Source organism: Petaurus breviceps, unplaced genomic scaffold (genome assembly GCF_028583685.1).
Source record: "Petaurus breviceps papuanus isolate PSGF00001 unplaced genomic scaffold, PetGlider_PUasm1.0 90784, whole genome shotgun sequence".
NCBI lineage: Eukaryota > Metazoa > Chordata > Mammalia > Diprotodontia > Petauridae > Petaurus > Petaurus breviceps.
Genome location: NW_027187345.1, coordinates 9,885,806 through 9,896,935, shown reverse-complemented (window position 1 = coordinate 9,896,935; position 11,130 = coordinate 9,885,806). Strand labels below are relative to the sequence as shown.

Genomic DNA, 11,130 nt, shown 5'->3' with positions numbered 1-11,130 from the left:
AGAGAGAGAGAGAGAGACAGAGAGAGAGAGAGAGAGACAGAGAGAGACAGAGAGAGACAGAGAGATTCATAGAAAGCCTAGCATTTAGAACTAGAAAGGACTTTAAAGACCCTTTAACAGATGGGGAAGAGGGCCACCAAGGAGTAATGACCTGGTGCCTGGTGAAGTTAGTTATAAAAGTGCTAACAAAACCAAGATTGGAAATCACAACCCTTACTGCTAAATTCATTTTTTTCTACTACACCACACAATCAGCAGTGGTATTTTGCATCTATACACATCTCACTTCTGAATTCCACTCTGGGGGTGAGTAATTTGACTGAGTGCTATCATCGAGAACTCCATATCAAAAAAATAATAATAAAATAAAACTAAAACCAGTTAAAATGTCATTATCTACAAAGAGCTCTGATCTAATGACTGGCTCAGGATTAGGCAACAGGACACAATTAGAACTGTAGATCTAAAGTTTAAGGGAACCTCAGAAGCCATCTCATCCAAACCCTTCATTTTACAGATGAGGGAACTGAGACTGTGTCACATGGAGAGTAAGTGGCAGAGATGGAATTTGAACCCACGTGTTCTGACTCCAAAGCTAATGTCCTCTACCAACACAAAGTCTGACTGCTAGAAGTTTAGAATCTACCCCACATATAAAGATACACTTATATTACATACAGATATGATTATAATTTTATAAATCACAAATTTAAGGATTCAGATGTTTATCAGTTGCTTTGAACAAATTAATCAAGCAATCAACAGACATTTATTAAGGGCCTATCAGACACTGTACTATGCTCAGGAGATTCGAGGATCTAAAAAAACAAACAAACAGCCCCTGCCCTCAAGGAGCTTACATTCTGTTATAGGGGACTATGTATAATGTATAAACTCATACAAGACATATCTAGAGTAGACACAAGATAAACTTGGCTGAGAAGGCATTGTGAGGTTGGAGGTACCAGGAAAAGTCTTCTACAGAAAACAGTGCTTGAGATGAATCTTGAAAGAATTCAGAGGGATTAAAAGATAGAGGTGAAAAAGCATTACCTTTGCTTTATCAAAGCTACTATAATAATTCTGTGTACTAAGAAAAATTCCTCCATTATACCCAGCTGAAAGGCTAAAATTAGAATACAGGTGAATTTTATCCTATTTTATATCACTTTCCATCAACTATAATAAAGGGATATAATCATGAATAGTTTTAAAAAACTTATTTGAAGTCAGTTTCTTAAAGTAGTTATAAAAATCAATCCCCTTATCTCATCACTAGATATATACTTCCAAGAAAGTCAATGTACCAAAAGAATGTACCAAAATATTCATAGAAGTATCTCTTGTGGTAGGTAGCAAGGAATGTATATAAAGTAAATGCTCATCGATTAGGGAACAGATAAACAAGTTGTGGTACATGAATGTACCGTGTAACTATAAACATGTAACTATTGTTTCATGTACAATAAGATGGGAGTATGAAGAATTCTGAAAGCCATGAAGACATATAAATCAATGCAGAATGAAGTAAGCACAATTAGGAAAATGTGTGATGACTGCTGCAATGTAAATGGAATGAATGAAAGCTGGGGAATTAAAATGATCACACTTTATCCAGGGGAAGAGCTGAAAAAATGCATTTCACTCTACTCATTACAAAAATGAGGGACAATGGACACAGAGTATTTCATGTGTTATTAGACTTAGTCCATGTGTTGGTTGGTTTTGCTTAACTGCTGATTTTCTCTTTATTAAATGGATGGGGGGATATTTGGAAATGAATGTGATAGGAATAATAAGATATTAATAAAAAAAATATTTTAAAAGAGCAAGATATCAGCACAATTTAAGAATTCATAACATCAGTTTAAATCCTACATCCTACACATATTGGCTGTGTGACCCTGAGCAAATCATGTAACCGCTCAGTGTCCCCCAGGCTAAATTACAGAACCATTCCTGATCTGCATTGATAAATAGAGTTTCTTTTCTGAGAGTTATCCAAGCCAAGGAAATCACAGTCCTGCCCCTCTCCCAAAAAATAAACAAATAGTTGCCTAAGTCGGCTTGCCATGACACCACTTGGTAAAATATCCCATTTAAAACCAGTAAAATCTACCAAATAGATTTCACATGTAACTTCTCTTTGACAGCCTCCTGAAACATTCACACCTCATCCACTTAAGTAACCTCTTTGTATAAATATTCCAGAAGGTTATCTATGGAGGAAAGAAAATTTGAGGTGGGTTAACCAATAAAACTGTAATTATGAGAAATGGTGAATGATAATATATTTAACTTTCACCTTGGAAATGTTTGCCCAAACCTAGGCTAGGTCTGGTGGTTTTCACTCTAGTCTCTAGTAGACATTCATCCACCTAATAAAATAACCACACAATCTGGCAGAATTCTGCACAATTGGCAGTCCTCCCTGCCCTGGAGACTGGAACAGTATTGGATACTGTAGGGTTGGCTTTCAAAAGGTTAGATGGGCTGGATTTAGAGAACCTTGCCCAGCAACCCACCTGTGTGCAGTCTACCTTACTGAATACAGTATTAGTATTCCTAAAGTTTTATAGGTTTTCAAAAGGCCTCTATTCATCCAAAATGCATAATGGAAACTAAAATAATGGGCAGACCTCATATTCCTTGACTCTGGTATGCTTAATGTGCATACTTTTAACTATTTCAATAGTTCAAGGCTCTGTTATGTTGATTGATGTATGTGCTCTCTCTCCAAACAGAAACTACTACCTATCTATAGCTTACTATTTGTCTTTGAAAGATTCTGCAGTTGAAAATTTTACCATGATTTGATTTGATTACACCGGTGATGACCCCTGTGAATTTAACCACTATGGTCTCAGACACAACAGTAAGAGATTGTCAGTGACATGTAAAATGCATAATTTTGATTACAATAAATTAAAAATTTTTATGCAAATAAAACAAATGCAGCCAAGATCAGAAGGAAAGCAGAAAATTGGGGAGACAGGGTAGACAGATTCTCAAACAAAGGGCTCATTTCTCAAATATACTAAGAACTTTGTATAAGAAGATGTCATTCCCAGTTGGTAAATGGTCAAAGGATATGAACAAGCAGTTTTCCAATGAAGAAATCAAAACAATTTATAGTCATACAAAAAAATGCTCTAAGTCATCATTGATTAGAGAAATGAAAATTAAAACAACCTTAAGATATCATTTTATACCTATCAGATTGGTTAAAATGATTGAAGCAGAAAGCAACAAGTATTGGAGGAAATGTAGGAAAAATGGGAACCAATTCATTGTTGGTGGAATTGTGAACTGATCCAACCATTTTGTAGGGCAATCTGGAATTATGCCCAAAGAGTTATTAAACTGCCTGTACCCTTTGGCCCAGCAATACCACTACTAGGTCTGTTTCCAAAGATGATTAAGGAAAAAGGAAAAGAACCTATATGTCTTAAAATGTTTATAGCAACTCTATTTGTGGCAACAAAGAACTGGAAATTGAGAGAATGCCCATCAATTGGGGAATGCCTGAACAAGTTATGGTATATGATCATGATGGAATGCTACTATGCTATAAGAAATTATGATCTTGATCTTAGAAAAACATGGATAGAGTTACATGAAATAATGAAGAGCAAAAAGAGCAGAACCAAGAAAACATTGTATACATTAACAGTGATATTATAAGTCATTTTGACTATTACAAATAGTCCTTTTATGAAGGAAGAGGCTATCTTAACTGATAAATAAATAGAAGTACACGTAGAATAATTTTGCATATACATATATATGTATTTGTGTCTAATGGTAGCCATCTCTAGGGTGTGGAAAGGGAAGAAAAAAGGGGGAGAATTTACACAATAAGTTTATTTTATATTTAAAAGTAATAGCAAGTTGTACATAATATATTTGCAATCTAATGTGTAAGTCATCTTTTTAAAATTCTACTGTTATGGAAATGCTTATTTTATTCCGTAAAATATTTTTTTAGAAAAAAATACATTAAAAGATAAAAAACAACAGCATGTCATGGTGCTTTCCTTCCTTCCTTCCTTCTTTCTCTTTCTTTCTTTTGTCTCACACTCAAAGCCTTTCTAACTTGGCAGCATCTGCTAGACCTCAGGTCAACTTGACCACTGAAAAACCACGTGTATTCCCATGCCATAATGAAGCGTCAGAGTAAACTCTAAGTTTCTAATAATTTGTTTTCAATAAGGGAGGAATGACATTTAAAATTGACAATTAATAGACATTTACACCAAGTGTCTACTATGTGCCAGGCATTATGTTAAGTACTAAGAACACAAAGAAAACAGCAGTGACAGGGTGGGGTGGGGAGAAGAAGGATATCCCTGTCCCCAAGAAGCAGGGGTATTCAGGGGTGGCTAGGTGGTGCAGTGAATAGAGCACCGGCCCTGGAGTCAGGAGGACCTGAGTTCAAATCTGGCTTCAGACACTTGACACACTTAATAGCCATGTGACTTTGGGCAAGTCACTTAACTCCAATTGCCCTCCGAAAAAAAGAAGCTTATATTCTATTTGGAGGAGATGTACATGAATATGTACATCCAAGAGATGGAAAGTAGACTTAGAAGGGAAGGCACTAGACCTGGAGGTCTGGGAAAGGGGAATCTTAAAGAAAGATAGGAATTCTAAGATGCAGAGGAAAGGACAGAGAACATTCCAGATATGGGGTCAGCCAGTGCAAAGGTGAGATATGCAAATATGAGAGATGGAATGTTGCATGTGAGGAAGAGTAAGTTAATATGTCAAGATGGTAAAAGTTCATGGAAAGGATTAATGTGTATTAAAGACTGGAAGGATGGGAAAGGGCCTAAATATGAAAAGAGTTAAATGTCAAGTGGAGGACTTTATGTTTGTTCCTAGAGAAAATAGGAAGTAAATTGGTATTTACAGTTGGGTGTGGGAAGGGAGGGGTGGGATGCAGTCAGACCCGCACGATAGCAAAATTTCTTTGGCAGCAAAGTGGAGGATGGATTGAAATACAGAGAATTGAGGTGTAAGGTCCAATCATAAGGCAGTTGAAATAATCCAGACAAGCTATGCAATGAAAAGCTCACTTTTACTAACCAGCCCAAAGTTTCTTATACCCATCTTTTTTGAAGGAAGGAGTTGAAAGGCTGAGAGAAAAGACTTAGTTCCTGGGAAGGTGACACCTCAAACTCACTGCTTCACATGTGGCCAATATAGCACAGGCAGCTAGGAGATGCAGCAGATAGCATGTTGGACCTAGAGTCAGGTTTGAATTCAAACTCTGACTCAGAGAATTATTGTGTGTTGTTTATTCCTCATCTGTAAAATGGGGAAAATTATAGCACTTACTTCATAGTACTGTTGTGAAGATCAAATGACATTGCATCTTGCAAACCTTAAAACGTTAAGGAAATGGTAGCTATTATGATTGTTGGAGAAGCACTCTGCTGAAATCACACCTCAGGCACTTACTAGCTGTGTAACTCTGGGCAAGTCACTTAATCACTTAGCACAGTGCCTTTCCTTGTACAGGAGTTATACAAGGCTGCCTTTCCTCTGTTGTTGAGGATCTCTGGCTCATCCTGGCCGAGGAAGCTCCCATGCCTTCACTACTGCTAAGCCAGCATTCTATCTTTTGTCTTGGTGCTTTAGCTCAGATTTTGAAAGTTACTAAGGAAAACTTGTCTCGTAGAGATTAAGGGACTTAGTCTCAAAGCAAATAAGAGACAGACTTATGACTCAGTTCCAGAATTTCTCATTTCAAATCTAGTCTATCCGGCACATGACACATCCCCTCACTTAAAAGCTCATGCCTGGAAAATGTGCTCAGTCCTCAACTTTGGTATGCTGAGCTTCCTTCAGAGTTCTCAGGTGACATCTCCTCTACAGAGTCTTTCTGATTCCCCTGTTAGTTTTCTTCTTCCTCAAATTATCCTGTGTTCACTTCTCTCTTTAACATGTTGTAACTCCTAGTGGAATCTAAGCTCATTGAAGGCAGAAAACATCTTTAGAAAAAAACATAGGGGCTACTGGGTGGCGCAGTGAATAGAGCATCGACCCTGGAGTCAGGGGTACCTGAGTTCAAATTCAGCCTCAGACACTTGACAGACCCCCCCCCCCAAAAAAAACTAGCTGTGTGACCTTGGGCAATTCACTTAACCCCAATTGCCCTCCAAAAAGCAAAAATGAAAAAAAAAAGAAAAATATAGCTCCATTCATTACCTAACACAATACCTTACCCATAACACATTTTAATACATATTTGTTTATTTGAATTACAACCATAAAACTCTAGACTATTAGATCTGATTTTCCTAAATCAAATATCTAATCATGTAACTTCACTCCTCAAAAAGTTCCAGTGGTTCCCATTGTTCGCTATAACATTTCCTTTCCATATTTAGAGTCCTTTACAGTAGGGATCAATCCATTCTTCCAGATGTTTAACTCGTTATTCCCTTTTGGACATCCTATGTTCAGTCAAAACGAGACCTCTTACAGTTTTTCACACACGGTATTCTATCTCCCATTCATCTCTGTGCTTTTTCATAGGCTGTCTCACCTCCCAGAAATGCACTCCTTCCTCACATCCACCTCTTAAAATCTCTAGCTTTCTTCAAAGGTCACCTCCTGTACCTCATTCCATACAAGCCTCTTGCCCTCACCCCAGGTGGCTAGTATGCTCCCAGATATCTTGATATTTTCTTTGCAAATCGTTTGTCTTATCTATATGTGTATTTATTTACTCCCCAATAGAACATAAGCTTTTTAAGGCTTGTTTTAGTGGGGTTTGGGACTTGTTTGTCTATGTAGTACAGTGCCTGGCAACTAATGCTTAATAAATGTTTGCTGAAATGAATGAGATATCATATAATCCAACCACCACATTTTACAGACTAGAAATGTGTGAGGCTCAAAGAACAGCTTAGCCCAAGGTCATCCATAACAGAATCAGGACTCAAACCCGCGTCTTCTGACTCTATACCTTGCTGTCTCTCCTTGTTTGAAATCTCATGCCGTAGAGAAAGAGTGGATTCTTTCTGGCAATGGAATGAAAGCTCATGAGGTCTGGCTGCTACCGCAAGGTGACAGCCAATTTGATGCATTTTAAAACGTTCCGCTGGTATTTAAAACCCATGTTTAAAGTGGTCAGGAGGGCGTTCCAAGGTTTCTCCATTGAGCTCAGTGAGATTTTGCTTGGCTGTCAGTGATAAATGCCGTACTGTACTTCAGCACTGACTGCAGCCCTGTGGGAATGGCGACCTGAGTAACAAGGCTACCTGGGCTCACATAGTGCTTTTCCACATTATTTTATTTCCTTTCCTTTTTAAAGTTATATTTATAGTTAAAATCATTTATTTAGTCTACTGCATCCTATGTTACCCTCACATACAGACCTTCATTTCAGATCTGTCTCCCTGACTTCTTTAGGAGATAAAATAAATCTGTTGGAGCAAAAAGGTCTTCAGAGTTAGGTTGGGTGGCAGGCTCTGACTGATGAATTAGCTTATTGGTGAGAGGAGATTTTCATGTGTGGGTTTGTTGCAGATTTGTACAAGAAAGGGAAAGAAAAGCCCCATGAAGACAGACATCTAGATCACAAGAAAGAAAGCAGAGTTAATGTTTATAAACTTTTTGAAATATTAAAACGATGAATCAATATTTGGACAGAAACTTAAGAATTCACAAAGAAATGAAGTCATCTTAGATAAGGACCTCTGAGGTCAGAGAGCTTGGCCAATGAACTTTCAGTGATTTCATGCCTCTTTCTCAGTTTCTTCTTCTGTAAATTTGCAACAAAGCTTGTCCTCAGGGAGCCGAGGGAATCAGCCTTCATCTCTTGGCCAAGTTACTCACATCAGAATTCTGTTATTGCTGTTTCTATTCAGCTCCCTGTTTTCCAGGTCCTTTGTGGTTTATTTGAAGTCACGACTCCTATGTATCTGATTACAGCTTAGTATAAGAAAATAATTTATCATTCCCAGGATCCATATACTCGCTAATTTTCAATGCACTCAGGCTTAGCCCCAAAGGAGGACATCATTGTAACTCTTTTCTGTTTGCTAAATATGGATATTAAAAAATAGTTGGCCATTTGAACTTAAAAAAACTAATTTTAATTAGAAATGGAAAGATTACATATATTTCAACTACCTGAAATAACTTACATATGGAGGCTATTGTTTGCCTCACTTAGGAGATTGGCTGATGTCCAAAACTTACTTCTGCAAGATAAACTTGGGTGAAAATTATACTTAGTGGGAAATTAAACAGGTAATACACATATAAATATGAAATAATGCACATGTAAGTATGAAATGAAATTGGAGGTACCTAGATGGTGAAGATGGATAGAATGCTGGACTTTTGAATTAAGAAGTTGTGAACTCAAATTTACCCTTAAAAACTTAGTAGAAAATGTCTGACTCTGGGCAAGTCTCTTAACTTCTCTCATTCTTAGTTTTCTCATCTGTAAAATGGGAGTGATAATAGCACCTACCTTACAATGTTGTTTTAATTAATTAACATGTACAAATTAACATGTATGAAACACTTCATACTTTGAAGTGCTACATAAATTCTAGTTAATGTTATTATTTATGGTTTTTATTATTTAGAGGTCACTTATTTTCATTTAGCTGAATATAATAAAATCTAGAAATTAACAGTTATAAAGACATAGAATAGATCATAGATTTAGAGGTAGAAATTACTTTAAAGTTCATCTAGTCCAAATTCCTCCTTTTTCAAATGAGGAAATGAAAATGTAGCAAAATTAAGTGACTAATACAAGAAAATAGGTTGTAAAACCCAAAGAAGGACTGCCAGAAGTGTTGAATAGTACTTTATACAAAGTAGTAATTCAAAATATTTTTGCAAAATAAATGAGTGAGTTGATGATAATAATAACTTATATTTATATAATTGTATTTTCACTGACTTGTCTAGATTCAAGATGGCCAGTCAAGTCAATTCAATAATGTGTGCTGACTTGACTAGTTTTAAGACCATCAGCATCAGCAAAGACTCTAATGCTAAGTTATGCAACCCTTCATCTGGTCTCACTACCCCTACTGGCACTGTGTTCCCAGAAGGTAGCTCACTACTCCACTCTAGAATTTAGGAGAAAACTATAGAAGTTGTGGTTCTAGTATGTACTTGCCCATCTGATGTATTTCTTCTGATATTGATTTACTTTTTCAAAGGAATATTTACCAAAAGATTTTAGTATATACTGAATAAAGAAGTACAAAAGCTAACCCCCCCCCAAAAAAAAAAACTGAGCACACACTCTTGTCTGGGAAGTGAGGGTTTGGGCTTAAGATGTTTGGTACCCAATATACCCCCAACCCACGGAGCACTTTCCTTTTTGCACACAGATAAGTTCCCTGGGGAGAGTGGGTTCAAACTCTATGCAAAAAGTTACTGGAGGACTTATGTAGGAATGTGTTGGGACCATGGGGCATGTTGCCATTCCTGGCAGAAACCAAGTTTTCTTCTAAGTATGGCATATTGATGAATCACTCTCTTACTCAGCTGGGCTAGCTCCTTTCAGGACACAATGTTTTGCCTGACAAGCCTGGGTCAAGCAGATTATTCCCAGAGGCTTGGCTGCTCAGAGAACTCAGATGCTATTCTTACAAGTTCTATAGATTCTAGTTGCTGAGGGTACCTCTAATGATTCATCTTTCCTTTCAAAGCTCACTAGGTCATAACCTGGTCTGTTCAATCTCTGGATATTTCTTCATCAAAGATCAGGAAACAGCCAACCAAAAACACTCAGAGGATACTTGCACATGTTTTTAAGTGGGGGGAGGAGGGGAAGTATAGTATTATGCATATTCAAAGGCAGGCTCACCAAACTCCCATGAATTGGATAAGAGCCAAGCAGGGGATATTGTGCATGCTCTAAGGGCTGGGCCCCCACCCATTACCCTAAAGGTTAAAAAGGTCTTTCTTTAATTATTGCTAGTGGGATGCATCTATCCTCAATGAATGGCTGAACTCTTACCATGCATGTTTGAGCCTTCATCCATTTTTTTAAAGCAAAGTTCATTAAAGATTCACCATATTGGGTAGACTCTTAAGGAGCCTAAGCATTTGTGATGCTTGTATTGCCAAGTAGGCCAGATAGTATCTCAGCTAGATGAGCTAGATTGAATCTGAGCCCCTCCATCATTTTTTTACACTATTATGTCGCTGTAAGGGAATGGTCACCCCTACTGCTTGTAGCTACCCCGTTCCTGTTGTGTAAGTTTGTGATTCATCATCTGCTTGATCAAAGCTCTTTCTGCTATACCCGTGTTTCCCCGATAATAAGACCTATCCCGAAAATAAGCCCTCCCCTTACTGTGTAAGATTCCTCTAAAATAAGCCCTCCCCTGAAAATAAGCCCTATTGAGATTGCTACTGTAGTGAAGGTGATCCACTGCGCTACACGCTACATTACGGTACCCTCTGTATGCACCATCCCCCGCCCCTGAAACGCACGCCGCACTCCGAGCTGCATCCAGTCAGAGCTGCAGCAGTGAGCGCGTCATCCTGTTCTTCCCCAGTGATTTGCTTATTGAATAAAGGTACATTTTTTTGTTCACATTTACCTGTTTATTAATATTGCTGTCAATGTTCATTAAAATAAGCCCTCTCCTGAAAATAAGCCCTCTGGTGTTTTTCTGTCCAAAAAATTTAATAAGACAGTGTCTTATTATCGGGGAAACATGGTAGCAGCAAATGCAGGCACTGAAGGCTCATTCTCCAGACTGTGTTTGGACCAGGAAATGGTTCCCTTCCCCACCCCCCCGTTGCTTTAGAGCCTTCTGTAATTGTGCCCACAGCTAGCAAGTGCTATTCTCTCACCTGTACCAAATATGGAACCTAAATGCATCTCTTCTTTAGGGCTTCTCTATCTGGGATGCTCTAATGTGCTCTTCACACAGCTACCAAACTGATTTTCCTGTAGTGCAAATCCCCTATTCAATAAACTCAGCTCCCAATTTCCTCCAGAAGCGAATGTAAACTCTTCCAATCAGCATTTAAAACCTTTCAGATGCTCCCACCTTTCCTTCCCTATTCCACATTTCCTCTCACTTTTCCAAGCTGTCACCTGGCCAATTTAGCCTTCTTGCTGTTAGTCATGCA

At 37.9% G+C, this 11,130-nt stretch overlaps 1 protein-coding gene across 1 annotated transcript in view; it reads left to right on the top strand.

Moving 5' to 3' along the window:
- Positions 1-11,130, top strand: part of UST (uronyl 2-sulfotransferase) — a 400,212-nt gene that overhangs the window by 312,808 nt on the left and 76,274 nt on the right. The window lies entirely within an intron of this gene.